The sequence below is a fragment of the Peromyscus eremicus genome, chromosome 2, assembly GCF_949786415.1.
Source record: "Peromyscus eremicus chromosome 2, PerEre_H2_v1, whole genome shotgun sequence".
Lineage (NCBI taxonomy): Eukaryota > Metazoa > Chordata > Mammalia > Rodentia > Cricetidae > Peromyscus > Peromyscus eremicus.
Window position 1 is genome coordinate 150,067,408 of NC_081417.1, and position 14,577 is coordinate 150,081,984.

Consider the following 14,577-nt stretch of genomic DNA (forward strand, 5'->3'; position numbering starts at 1 on the left):
TGCACTGGACTATGGCAAGGCAGCTTACAGGCAGGTGGGAAATCCAAGCAGAGAGACAGGAAAGAGACAGGCGGGAAGGGAGACGCCAGCCTGCCATCCAAGGAGCAACATACACAGGTAAAGCCATGGAACACGTGGCGATTAATAGAAATGGGTTAAGTTATAAGAGCTAGCTAGAAAAAGCTTGAGCCATAAGCCACATAGTTTGTAATTATTATTAAGCCTCTGAGTGATTATTTTATAAGCAGCTGTGGGAATGCAGGTGGGAGAGATTCGTCTGGACCACAGGGTCGGTGGAACTAGAGAAATTTCCAGTTACAGAGGACATGCAATATCCTATCCTGCTCCGGTTCCACATATGTATGCATGTTTGGTTACACCAACACACTGTCATGCTTGCAACACTTGTACACACACACATATACAAACATATGTATCGGCATATACATACACAAAGATACACATACACACAAACATGCACACATACACATAAACACACATACATACACACATATCTATGTACATAAACATTGATACACAGAGATACACACACATACACTTGCACACATATATATACACACATATGTACATACACATACATATACACAGATACACAGAGATACACACAAATACACACATACATACACACACGCACACATATATATTCTTATATACACATAGATACACACATACACACACACCTACACATATATACAAATATACATGCATCTATCTACACACACATACAAACACATAAAAAAATGTCCCCAAAGACAGAATGAGGAATGTGCACACAAGTGCACACTGGCTCAGGGTGAGTAAGGCTGGAGCAGTGGAGAAAACAAAAGAACAGAAGAGCCGGTTGTAACCGCTTTTCATGGAGTAAACACAGTTGACCTTTGTTTCTGTGGGTTCTGCTGAATTTGTAAATTCAACCACTTAAGACAAAAATTTTTGAGGACAACGTGGCCTCTGCACTGATGTGTGCAGACTCTCTTGTTACTCACTAAACACAGCCCACGGCGTTACTCAGCACTCAGCGCACTGGGTTCAGCGAGCAGCTGAGAGACGGTTTACACGGTCCACACTATGGATGGCATAGACTGCGTGCAAACACCACCCCCACTACATAAGGGACTTGAGCATCCGCCCACAGGTTTGGGTTTCTTGGGGTGTTCTGAGTCCAGTGTCCTGTGGATACTGAGAGGTGACGGCGCACTCCCACCACTGGCAACACAAGTCACTGAAGAGAGACAGGAAGGTGACAGCATATGCTGACACGAAGACCCTTTCTCCTGTGCTTCCGCTTGTTTTACTTAGTGTGTGTGTGTGTGTGTGTGTGTGTGTGTGTGTGATGCATGTGGTGTGTGTGTGGTGTGTGTGTGTGTGTGTGTGTGTGTGTGTGGTGTGTTGGCGCCCAACGGGTTGGCAAGAGTTTCCACCTAAAACGTGAGAAAAAAGATTCTAAAACGGAGCTAAAAACAGCTTCCTCGTTGTCTCTCTCAAGTTAGCGACAGCCTGCCGGTTTGAGCTACTATGGCGGGTTCCTGGTGTGTGCGTTTGACCTGCAGTATGGCGGGAATGAGGAGTCTACAAGTGACGTGTTGCTTTGATAGAACTGCTTCTGATAGTTGATGGTACACATAGCTCCAGACCCAGAGCTGGCGGTAAAATGTACCACCGCCATGACAAGCGAGATGTAAGGTACTGGTAAGCCACAAGCCACATGGCAACTTATAGACTAATAGAAATGGGTTAATTTAAGATGTAAGAACTAGATAACTAGAAGCCTGAGCCATTAGGCCAAACAGTTTAAGTAATATAAGAGTCTGTGTGTTTATTTTATAAGTGGGCTGTGGGACTGTTGAGGCTTGGCGGGAGCTGGAGAGAAACTCTCTAGCTACAAATGGCCCATGTTAGTTAAGTTTTCTAGGTATACATAGATATATTTCAGATAGACAGGTAATCTTCAAACACTTCAAAGACCTACAGAATATGGCATTTAAAATATTTTTAAAAATTTAGACTTTCTGGATAGTGAGACATGTCTACTCCTGGCAGCACCGATTTACTTCAGAGAGGAGGATGGGCATCGAAGACACTCCATATGGAGTTTATCTTCTTCTTGACAAAAATAGCCATTTGGGCAAGAAACTGTTCTTGCCTGGACTGTTTGATCGACTGGACATGCAGGACCCATAACAAGGTAACCACTAAACTTTGCTTGGCAAAATGGTTCTTCAGGTTCCTGCTTCACAGAGGAAACTGCCAGACATTCTACAGGACACTGAGAAAAATGACTGAGAGACTCTAGGCCTGTGGGATGAAGACAGATGCCCCAACTTTAGAAGAGAACTTTGGATGACTGTCCAGGCTGCCAGCTGACTCTGTCTACCCTGCAAGACTCCCGAAAGTTGCTTGCATCCTTCTCCCATTTCTCAGGTAATACTATATCCTTCTGAGGTCTTTGATGTAGTTGAAGACTAGAGATAGTTATAATTTTCCTTAGTTATGATAAAAGATAAGTTAGATATGAAACCTTAGACTCACAAATATAAGATAGATAGAATATATTCTTTAATTTTGCCAAATAGACTAGCTATTATAAATAGACTAGATATTATAACTGTAATTCTTGCTTGATAATTGTTTTGTTATCTGTAATTTTACTATGTAAAAGTTAAAACCTTTCTTTTTGAAAAAAAGGAAGGGGAAGTGCTGTGGGATGTTCTGTATGTCAAATGTGTTGCTCTGATTGGTTAATAAATAAAACGCTGATTGGCCAGTAGCCAGGCAGGAGGAAGTATAGGCAGGACAAGGAGGAGAATAATTCTGGAAAGTGGAAGGCTGAGTCAGAGAGACGCTGCCAGCCGCCATGATGAGAAGCAGATGTTAAGATACCGGTAAGCCATGAGCTATGTGGCAAGGTATAGATTTATAGAAATGGGTTAATTTAAGTTATAAGGACTAGATAACAAGAAGCCTGTCATGGCCATACAGTTTGTAAATAATATAAGCGTCTGTGTGTTTATTTTATAAATGGGCTGTTGGACTGCCGGGGCTTGGCGGGACTCGGAGAGAAAACTCCAGCTACGGTGTGTGTATGTGGTGTGTGTGTGTGTGTATGTGTGTGTGTATGTGTGTGTAGCCACAGATACCTGTGTGTACATGTAGAAGCCAGAGGTCAACATCAGGAGTCTTTATCAGAGGTCACCTTATTTTTTGAGATGGACCTCTCATTGGCCTGGAGCTCCCCAGTTCAGCTAGACTAGCTGGCCAGCAAGCCCCCAGTATCCTTCTGTCTCCCCGGTGTTAAAATTACAGATGTGGGCGCACAGTCCAGCCCTTTCACTTGAGTGCCGAGCATGTGAACTCAGGTTTTACACACATACACACACACACACACACACACACACACACACACACACACACACACACACACTGGCTTGTGCAGAACGCTCTTTACCAACAGAACCATCCCACAGTCCACCAACCCCTCACATTTTGGATGATTCCGTGCTAGCTATTCTATAAAATGTCCCTAAATTTGGGGTCAACTGCTGTTTCTTCACAATTCTACTGAGGTTTTATATAATTGGTGGGAAATCCACATGCAGAAGTAGTGCCGAGTCCCTCTCCTCACATCCTCCCAGACAGCAATCCATAGACACATCCCGTTATCAGTGATTCATCCTAACTAAGGTGATGTCTGCTTTCCCACTAAGAAATAATGCTTCTGTAATCAGTGCAGATGTCCTCCGTCGTATCCATTTTTAACTTCTATCTGGATACAGTTCTGCCGTCCTTTCTGCAGTAACTGCCCCTGACCTGGACCACAGGCACAGTGCTCTGAGCACATCCTCGGTTTCTGACACAGCAAGCTTCCAACCCATCATGTACCATCTCCACCCTGGTCCTGCTGTCAGTCACTTTCCCAAGGTGCCCTGGTTCCTTGGATTTCTTAATAGAATCCTGGGCGGGAAACATTAGTGAGAACCCAAGATCTGGCTGGGGTTCTTGTGCTCATTGCTGTGGGATGTCACTGCTCCTAGGTCCCAAAGGGGACAAGATGAAAAAAGTGTGCACTCAAGTATGTGTGTGTATGGCCATGCACACACATTTATGAGATCTCCCCGCCCCTCTCCTCCCTTCCTCCACCCATCCCCCAAGGCTCCAGTTTCAAAACAGACACAGAACCACTTCTTTGAGTTTTCTCCCTTTCTCAACCTGCATCCTCCTCCTCCAGCAATGAAGCCTTGGACTCACTTGTTTATTGAGACATAATTATCAAACTACAAAAATTCACCTATTTAATATGTGCACTTCCACGATATTTCATGCATTTGCATTATTTTATAGCCATCACCAGTATCTAATTTTAGGGAATATTTGACACCCCCAAAAGAAACCCTGTATCCATGAGTGATGCCCTGACTCTTCCTTAACAACCCTCTGATCCCTGCAGCTGCTAACCGACCTTCTGACTCTCTATATTCACCTGTCCTGGACACTACACCTTAGGGGATATCTGGCCTTTTGTGGCTGCCTTCTTTGATCTAGTAAACAATGATTGTTGTTTTCTATGATTATGACAAGTTTTGCTTAATGTATTTTGGGACTCTGTTGTTTTCCCCTGTACGTCTATAAGAGTTCTGTATTCCTGATAGATAACCACCTCTCACAACATTGTTTATTTGGTTTGGTACTAGGAGAGCTCTGCTTGCACTCTGGGTACCACTTCATGCAGTCTTTTCCTATTCTTTTACTTTCAGCACATTTTGACATTGAATTTAAATCATATCTCTTTTAGACAAGAAACTGTCTTCTAGTATCTTCTTTGGGTTATTTGCATGTGTGATTACACACATGTGCATGTACGTGGGAGCCACAGGTGACATTAAGCGCTGAGTCCTCCATGGCTCTTCACCTTCTCTTTTGAGATAGGGTTTCTCATTGAACCCAGAGCTCAGCCATTGGTATACTGGCTGGGCAGCGAGCTGAGGCAATCTGTCTTCACTTCCTGTTTGATCATCTGGTGCTAGAATTCCATATGTGAGCAACCATGCCTGACTTTTGGTGTGGGTGCCAGGGATCCAAACTCAGTTCCTCATGCCTGAATGGTAGACACTTCACCACCTGAGCCATCTGTAGCGTTGGATTAGTTAGTTTACAGATGAGATGGACACCAACAACACAAGACTTGCTATTTGTTTTCTAATGTCTTGTCTTTGCTGTTGGTCCTGCTTCTGTGACTGCCTTATTTGTGTTACGTAGTAACTGTCACCTGTGCTGTTTTAATTTCCTTGCCCTGGGACTGGAGAGACTGCTCAATGGTGAAGAGCATGTACTCCTCTTGCAAAGGACCAGAGTTCAGTTCCCAATACCTACATTAGATGACTCACAATCACCTGCAACTCTAGTTCCTGGAAGGTCTTGGTGGGCAACTGCACTCACATGCACACACACACACACACACACACACACACACACACTTTAACATTTTTAAATATTAATTTCCATGTCCCTTATTTCACTGCATACATTTCAGCTGCTTTTAATATATATATAATTTATTTCTATTTTATGTTCATTGGTGTTTTGCCTGCATGTATGTCTGTATGAGGGGGTCAGACGCTCTGGAACTGGAATTATAGACAGGTGTGAGCTGCCATGTGGATTCTAGGAACTGAACCTGGGTTCTCTGGAAGAGCAGCCAGTGCTCTTAACCCCTGAGTCATCTCTCCAGCTCTTTCAGTTCTTTTCTTAGTGGTTGCTCTATGGATTGCAGCATCATCTCAGTTTGTCATCATCAAATTCAGATTATTACTATGAATCTATTTCCTTCCTTTGCCTTTCTGCGTTATTGCCATATAAACTACACCTGCATGCACTTTATGTCCATCAATACATATTTACAATTGGGCCTATATAATTGTATTCTGAATCATATAGGGCCAAAAGTATTATAAAATACAGTTATATTGTCTTTTACATTACTTATAGAACTACCTTTAAAGCCCTAAAGGGTCATAGTTGACACTGGTAAAGTGTTTGCCTAACATCCATGAAGCCCTGGGTTTAATTCCCAGAATTACATAAGATTAGGTGTGGTGGTGCACAACTGTAACCTTGACACTAGAGAGAGGTAGATGCAGGAGGATCAAGTTCAAGGTTATCTTTGGCTACATAGGAAGTATGGGGCCAGCTTAGGCTACAATGTGACTCTGTCTCAAACCAAACAACAATAAAAAAACACGCTGCATGTACCGGTCTTTTTTGATGAGGGTTTAAGTTATGCATAGTGTGTAGTCAGATTAATAATGACTTGGAGACTTTTTATTAGGGAAGCTTGGCCTTAGGCTTGTTTCTCAACTGAAACTTAAATTAACCCATTTATATTAATCTACATTCAGCCACGTGACTTGTTACCTCTCCTCAGTACCATACGTCTGACTTGCTCTGCGTCTCACTGGCGAATCCTGCCTCTCTTCTTACCAGAGTTCCTATCTCTTCTCAGAAGTCTTGCCTATCTTCTCCTGCCTAGCTATTGGCCATTCAGCTCTGTATTAAACCAATCAGAAGGTGCCTTGGCAGAGACACATCTTCACCACAGTAGTGTATTTTCATGTCATCATGAATGATCCTTGTAGAGCAGGCCTACCACTGATGAATTCTCTGAATGTTTGGAAGGATAGTGTTGCTGGGTATAGCATTCTTGATTGGAAAGTCTTTATATCCTAGTTGAATGTGCCTTTAACCCACAGTGCTTTCTGGCCTCCATAACTTCTGAAAGCAGATGTTACCTCATGGAGAACCCTCCTTGCACATGATGAGTAGCTTCATGCTGCTTCCAATATTTTCACCCCTTAGTCTTTGGTTTTGGAGGTTTGATGACAGTTGACAGTGTACAGATGTGGAACTCTGATTTCCTCCTAGCTGGAGTTCACTGAGCTTCTTGGATAAGTCTTTTCCATTGCTATGATAAATCACCATGATCAAAAGGAACTCATGGGGGCTGGAGAGTTGGCTCAATGTTTAAGAGCACTTGTTGTTCTTGCAAAGGACCCAGGTTTGAGTCTCAGCGCCCACATGGAGGCTCGTCATCTCCTCGGGCACTGGGTACACATGTGATGAACAAACATACATGCAGACAAAACACTCATACAGATAAAATAATAAAAATAAGTAAAAAAAAACAACTTACAAAGAAAGAGTTTATTTTAGCTTACAGTTCTAGAGTAATAAGAGTCTACCATGGTGGGCAGGCATGGCAGCAATGGTAGACATGGTAGGAACAGGAAGGTAAGAGCTCGCTTCTTCAGACTCAGGCATGAAACAGAGAGTAAGCTGGAAGTAGGGCAAGACTATACAATTTCAGAGCCCACTCCTCCACCCCTCCTCCCCAAACAGTGCTCCCAATTGGGAACCAAGTGTTCAAATACACGATGAGCCTGTGGGAGACATTTCTCACTCAAACTACCACAATATCCACCCATCACAGTTACTCATCAAACCGGAGGAGTTCATGGCCACTGTTTCTCCAGGTACTTTATTTCTGCCCCTCCTTTCTCCCCTCTTCCTTGAGACACTCATTCTACACCCATTAGTCATTTGATGGTGCTTCAAAACTAGCTGAAGCTCTGTTAGTTTTCCCTTCCTTTATCATTTGTTCCTCCAACTGAATATTCTCAATTTATCATGAAGTTCCCTGATTCTTCCTCCTATTCTAAATATGCTTTTGAGCTTCTCGTGAACTTTTTATTATAGTTATAATTTTCCAACTCTGAGATCTCTAAAAAGTTTGTTTAAAAAGTTCCCTCTTTCATGAGACATTCTCATACTTCCACTTAGGTCATTAGAGGCATTTTCTTTTAGCTCTGTGAATATTTTTTAAGATTCATTTTATTTTTAGTTGTATGTATATGGGTGGTTATGTGCACATGAGTGCAGGTACCCATGGAGTCCAGAGTGTCAGATTGCCCTGAACTCAGGTTCCATGTAAGAGGACTCTTAACTCACTCTTAACCACGGAGCCATCTCTCCAGCCCTTGAATATATTTTAAATAGTTCATTTAAAGTTTTTGTCTATTAATCCCAATACCATTGCTTCCTTGGTCTATTGATTGTTTGCCCAGCCCACCTAATGTATCTGTCATATTTTCTTATTTCTTTGTATGTTTCTTAAATCTTTATTGAAAACTAAACACTTGAAGTAATACATTGTGGCAATACTGGGAATTGATTTTCTTCCTCTTCCTAAGGGATCATTGTTGCTATTTGTTAAAATTGTTTGTTGCTGTTTTGTGTGGTTCATTTCACAGCTTTTATAAACTAATTATATATAAAGTTCATATTCTTGATTGTGTGTGAGTTGAAGTTTGGTACACTTACTAGGTAGTCAATAAATGGATGGAAATTCCCCTAAATAGCAGGAATTTATAAGTCCCCAGTATTTACCAAGGGACTCCCTGTGTGTAGTTTCCAACATTTCATCCTCAGTCTCATTTTCTCCTTTTTATTCAGTTCAGGACCCCAGCCTACGGGATGATGCCACCCATGGTTTAAGTGGGTCTTCCCACCTCTTCCTAATCTTGACACTCCCTAACGGGCATGCCCAGAGGCTGTCTCCTGGGTGATTCTAGAACCTGTCTAGTCAAGAATCAACCTTAACCTCCACACCACTCCACTCTTCCCAGGCATGGACTGTCTCTAGTGGTTTTATCTTCCCTATCTAGGACTAAGCTGTTCAGGGAGAGAAAGGAGACAAAAGGAGTTTTCTTTTTCAGATAAGAAAACTAAGAATTGGAGCAATTAAGTGTGATGCTCAAGAGCACCGAGAAAGGGTAGGCAAGGTCAAGAACAGACCCAAGTCATGGGTTTGTTTTCTTTCATAGCCGAGAACAGTGGCTCTTTATGATTGAACACTCATTCAGAACTCAGCTTACCCATTACTTCCTGGTTCTCAGTCTAAATATTTTCCCCAATGACTTAGGACCATATCACCCTGTTGTAATTTTTGCTACTGTCTGTTGTGGGATATTACTTTAACTATATAAAGATGTGTTACATTTGTTTATGCTACATTGGTTTTTGCTGCATTTGTTTATTGATGTAAAGATGTGCTGCTCTGCCTTCCTAAGGCACCTGATTGATCTAATAAACAGCTGAACAGCCAATAGCTAGGCAGTAGAGGGATAAGCAGAGCTGGCGGGCAGAGAGAAAAGGAGGAGGAGGAATCTAGGCTTGAGAGGAACAAGAGAAGAGAGAACAGGGAGAAAGAGAGGGAGATGCCCAGGGTCGGCCAGCCAGGCAGCCGCCAGCCAGCCAGACACAGAAGAAGCAGGGAAAGTAGAACACACAAAATGAAAGAAAGATTTAAAAAAAAAAGGCCTGAGCAAAACGTAGATGAAGAGAAACAGGTTAAATTAAGTTATAAGAGCTAGTGGGACAAGCACAAGCTAAGCCTGAGCTTGATAACTAACAATAAGTCTCCATGTCATGGATTTGGGAGCTGGTTGGTGGCCCAAAAGAAAGCCTGCTACCCTTGTCCTTCTCTTTTACACTTTTCTGTTTACTGTAGGCTTATTTGTTCTCAGATTCCCGGAGTGGGACTGCCAGTCATGGTCACCACTGTGTCCTCAGTGCCCACCTTACTGACTACGTCGTAACTTGTACTCGTTCTGGTTAGTTTTATCGTCAACTTGATTGTTGGAGCCTGCTGACGAGTCCACTGGCCGGGTATCTGGGTGGAGGCGTGTGGATTATAGAGACAATGGAAAAGAGAACAGAGAAAGAGGACTGCCAGTCAATGCCGGACAGTCCTGAGTTTATTTCACAGCCAGCTTATATACAGTCTTGAAGGGCAGAGGTAGAACAATGCACAGCACACGCATTCAACCACTGTCTATCCTGTCCTTGCGTCAAGGAGCAGACAGTTTCGTTTTCTATCTCAATGTACCTCTGGCTAGCGTCAGCAGCCTGTGTCTAGCTGAATAGCATTTTCCTTCCCATGGGCTAATCAGGAGTTTCTCACAGCCCTGGAGCAAGCAAGTCTGAACTCTATTGACTCAGAATAGACTTCAGATTCAAACTGGGAAACTGAGTCAGTTGTGGGCTCCCACACTTGATCCAACCTAGAGTTACCTAGGAAGAGGGAACCTCATTTGAGGTTTTGCCTAAATCAGAGTGGCATGCGGTCATGTCAAGACCTGTGACATGGAGAACTGTCAAGACTGATGATTGATCTGTGAGGGCACAGCCCATTGTGGGCAGCACCATCCCTAGGCAGGTGGGCCTGGGCTGTATAAGAAAGCTAGCTGAGCATGAGCTGGAGAGTGAGCCAGTAAGCAGCCTTCCCCAACTGTTCCTGCCTTGAGTTCCTGACCTGACTTCCCTCTACGATAGAATGTTTCCTGGAAGTGTAAGCTGAAAGAAACCCTTTCCTCCACCAGGTTGCTTTTGGTCTGATTGCTTTATCACAGCAAGAAGTACAAACTAGAACACCCTCTTTGGACTGAATTGCATCCCCTCAAACCTACATGTTGAGGTTCAGTCCCTCATGTGTCTGTGTTTAGAGATGGAGTCTTTATGGGGGGTAATTAAGTTAAATGAGGTCACATAGTTGAGTTCCTGTCTTAGTTTATTTTTCCCAGGACTGTGATTTAAAAAAAATACTCTGACAAATGCAACTTAAGGGGAAAGGGCTTATTCTGGCCCCTAGCCCCAGGGCACAGTCCATCATATTGGGGTAGTCATGGCAGCAGGAGTTTGAAGCAGCTGGTCACATTGCATCCACAGCAGGAAGAAGAGAACTGTGACTTCATGTGCTAACGTGCATTATGTCCATGCCTTGGCTACTGGTCTGAGCCAATTTCCTCGACCCTATGGGCCTGTCCTGCTACACATGTATAGAAAGAAACAGAGTCTAGATGACAATGGTCCCTAAATTATTGCTTTTCTCCTGTCCCACACCAGGTGGCTCTTCTGATATGAGACAGAATCTCTTAGCCTTTTTCTTTCAGCAACACGCTTGGGTTTAGAGAAGGAGGGAGCCACGGGTGCCAGATAAAGTGCAATTTGGTGCAACTCCACAGAGTGTGTCTGATATTCAAAGGGGGTTTATTTTGAGTTAACTTACAACAAGCAAAGGGGAGTTGGTCGTGGGATCCGGGAGAGGTGAGGCACAGTCCAGCGCAGTTCTCTGGAGAACTCTGCCTTGGTCCACCATACCAGCATCCAGCATCCAAGACCACGAGGTAGTCAAGAGAGCGAGCACGTGCACATTTCAGGTCTTAAGGGGCCCCCTCTGCCGTGCCTGGTGGGGGCAGGTACCTAGCAGTTATCTGCTGCCTGCTAGGGGTGGTGCTTCAGGGGTAAAGCACAGACAACCACCCCTACCATGTACTGCTCAGCTCCCTCCCTCTCTCTGTTTATAGTTATACATGTATATCCAGGATCTCTGCCTTGGGAACGGTGCTGGGATGACAGGCTGGCTGTTGTACTCACCCGGGGACCTGAACTGCGCTCCTCATGTTCGCACAGCAAGTGTTTTGAGCACTGAACCATCTCACCAGCTTGTACTCACTCCTCATAATTTGGCTGGGAATCTAAAATTGCTCTGATGAAAGTCCTTTGGTTGTTTGGTTGTTTGTTTTTTAACTTATTTAACTTATTTATTTGTATGAATTGGTGTGAAAGTGTCAGATCTCCTGGAACTGGAATTACAGACAGTTGTGAGCTGCCATGTGGGTGCTGGGAATTGAACTCGGGTCCTCTGGAAGAGAAACCAGAGCTCTTAACTACTGAGCCATCTCTCCAGCCCCAAGTCCTTTTGTTTTAGGGCAGGAGGAAGATGCAAACATCTTGGACCTTCTGGGATAGGGGGAGGGGAGAGACAGAAGTTCAGTTACGGACATTCAGAGGCTGAGATGTCAGTCATGTAAAAGGAGATGCAGGCTGTTGCATATGCAAATCTGGAGTTCAGGGACAAGCTTCAGACATGAGCCTAGGAGTTGTTGGTGTGGTGATGTATTGTGTACCCTAATAAAATTTGCCCGAAGATCAGAGGACAGAACAAGCCACTAGATAAAACATAGATGCCAGGCAGTGGTAGCACACATCTTTAATCCTAGCACTCGGGAGGCAGAGATCCATCTGGATCTCTGTGAACTCAAAGCCACCCTGGACTACATGAGATTGACTCAGTCTAGGAGAGAAACAGAGCCAGGCAGTGGTGGCACACACCTTTAATCCCAGTACTAGGAAGTCACATGCCTTTAATCCTAGCACTAAGAAGGAAGTAGTATGGCTGGGCGGAGAAAGGTATACAAGGCACGAGGAGACAGGAACTAGAAGCTTTTCGGCTGAGGAAGTCTTTCAGCTGAGGACTCAGAGACATTCAGTGAGAGGGTTGGTGGACTTGGTGAGGTGAGATGTGGCAGTGGCTTATTCCTTTATCTCTCTGATCTTTCAGCATTTACCCCAATATCTGACTCCGTTTTTTTATTATTATTAAAAGACCAATTATAGAATTCGAGCTACATGTTGGTGTACAGGTATGCTAGTCATCTGAGAGGAGGGACCCTCATCTGAGAAAATTCATCCACAAGCTCTGGCTGTAGGCAAGCCTGTACGGCATTTTCTTAATTAGTGATGGATGGGGAAGGGCCCAGCCCATTGTGGGTGGTGCCACCCCTGGGTTGGTGGTTCTGGATTCTATAAAAAAGCAAGCCGGGCGGTGGTGGCGCACGCCTTTAATCCCAGCACTCGGGAGGCAGAGCCAGGCGGATCTCTGTGAGTTCGAGGCCAGCCTGGGCTACCAAGTGAGTCCCAGGAAAGGCGCAAAGCTACACAGAGAAACCCTGTCTTGAAAAACAAAACAAAACAAAACAAAACAAAACAAAACAAAACAAAACAAAACAGCAAAGTAACATGGAGAGCAAGCCAGTGAGCAGCACACCTCCATGGCCTCTCCATCAGCTCCTGCCTCCAGGTTCCTGCCTTGTCTGAGTTCCTGTCCTGACTTCCTTTGGTGATGAAGAGTGATGTGGAAGCATAAGCCAAATAACCGCTTCCCTCCCTGGTCGCTTGGTCATGGTGTTTCATCACAGCCGTAGTAACCCCGACTAAGACAACAGGTGGCACCCAGAGTGAACGACGATGGGTGAGATGTGGGCAGGGAAGCAAGGAGGATGGAGTCCCGAGCGCTGGCTCCTCCAACAGAAGCGAGTCCGAGACACAAGATCAGCAAGGGAGACTGGGAAGTGACTAGGGAGATGAGATCAAGTAGACGGCATGGGGGAGTCCATAGAGAAAGGGGAAAGTGACAGGAAGGCAGAGAACACCACTGCCTCCATTACGACAGAGTAAGGACTACACACTGATTCTGGAAGCATGGAGGTCAGTGATGAATGAAATCCTGCTTCAGCTGAGCTAAAAGAGAAGCATGAGGGAAGCCCTCCTGGCACTGAGGAGCCTGAGGCAGGGGGATCACAAGCTCCAAGCCAATCTGGGCTACATGGTGAGTTCGAGGCCAGCTTGGAATATATAGTAAGACCCTATCTTAGAAAACAAAAGTGGGGCTGGAGAGACTGCTCAGTGGTTAGAGCACTGGCTGTTGCTGCAGAGGACCCAGGTTCCATTCCTAGCACCCATGTGGTGGCTCACAACCATCTGTAACTCCAGTTCCAGGGCATCTGATGCCCTCTTCTGGCCTTCTCCGGCCCCAGGCACACACAAGATATACATACATACATACAGGCAGGCAAAACACCTATCACATGAAACAAAACCAAACAAATCTTTAGCAAAAACAACAACAACAAAAATCCTATACAGGTAGAAGATGGCATTGCTAATATTATTTAAAAGATAGCATTTAAGGGAGACTAAGTGAGGTGATACCTCAAACGGACTTGACTTGTGTAAGATAGGATGATTTGAGGATGGTAGAAAGGACGGACCGAGATACGAACAGGTGTCATTGAACACTGATGGTAGAATGCCCTGGAAGATACGCTGCTGTTCACCTTAAGCTTCTTTCAACTTTATGGTATTGCCTCATTTTATTGTTGTAAAAATCCATATCACATAAAACTTACCACCTCTATTTCAAACACATCTTTCAATAGCATCGAACACTTGCATAACACACGCGGTCGTCATCACCGTCCACCCCCCACAATGCTTTTCATCTTGTAAAACTGAAACTCTCTAAACATTACACAATAATTCTCCGTTCCCCCTTCCCCCAGTCCCTGGCAACCAGCACTTGACGTTCTGCCTTGTGTTTTGATTGCTCTAAGTGCCTCACATAAATGGAATCATAGGCTCCTTTTTATGGCCAGCTTGTTTCACTTAGCATACTGTCCTCAAAGCACATCATTGCAGCTCGTGTCTGAACTACCGTCATTGTGGAGGCTGAGTAATACCTTCATGGGTGGCTCTACCTCAGTCTGCTCACCTGCTTTCACTGATGGGCACCTGGGTGAATTCCTCATTTTAGCTGTTATTGGTGGAGATGCTGGGAATACGAGTGGACAGATAGCCAAGGCTCCGTTTTCAATTCTGCTGGATGTC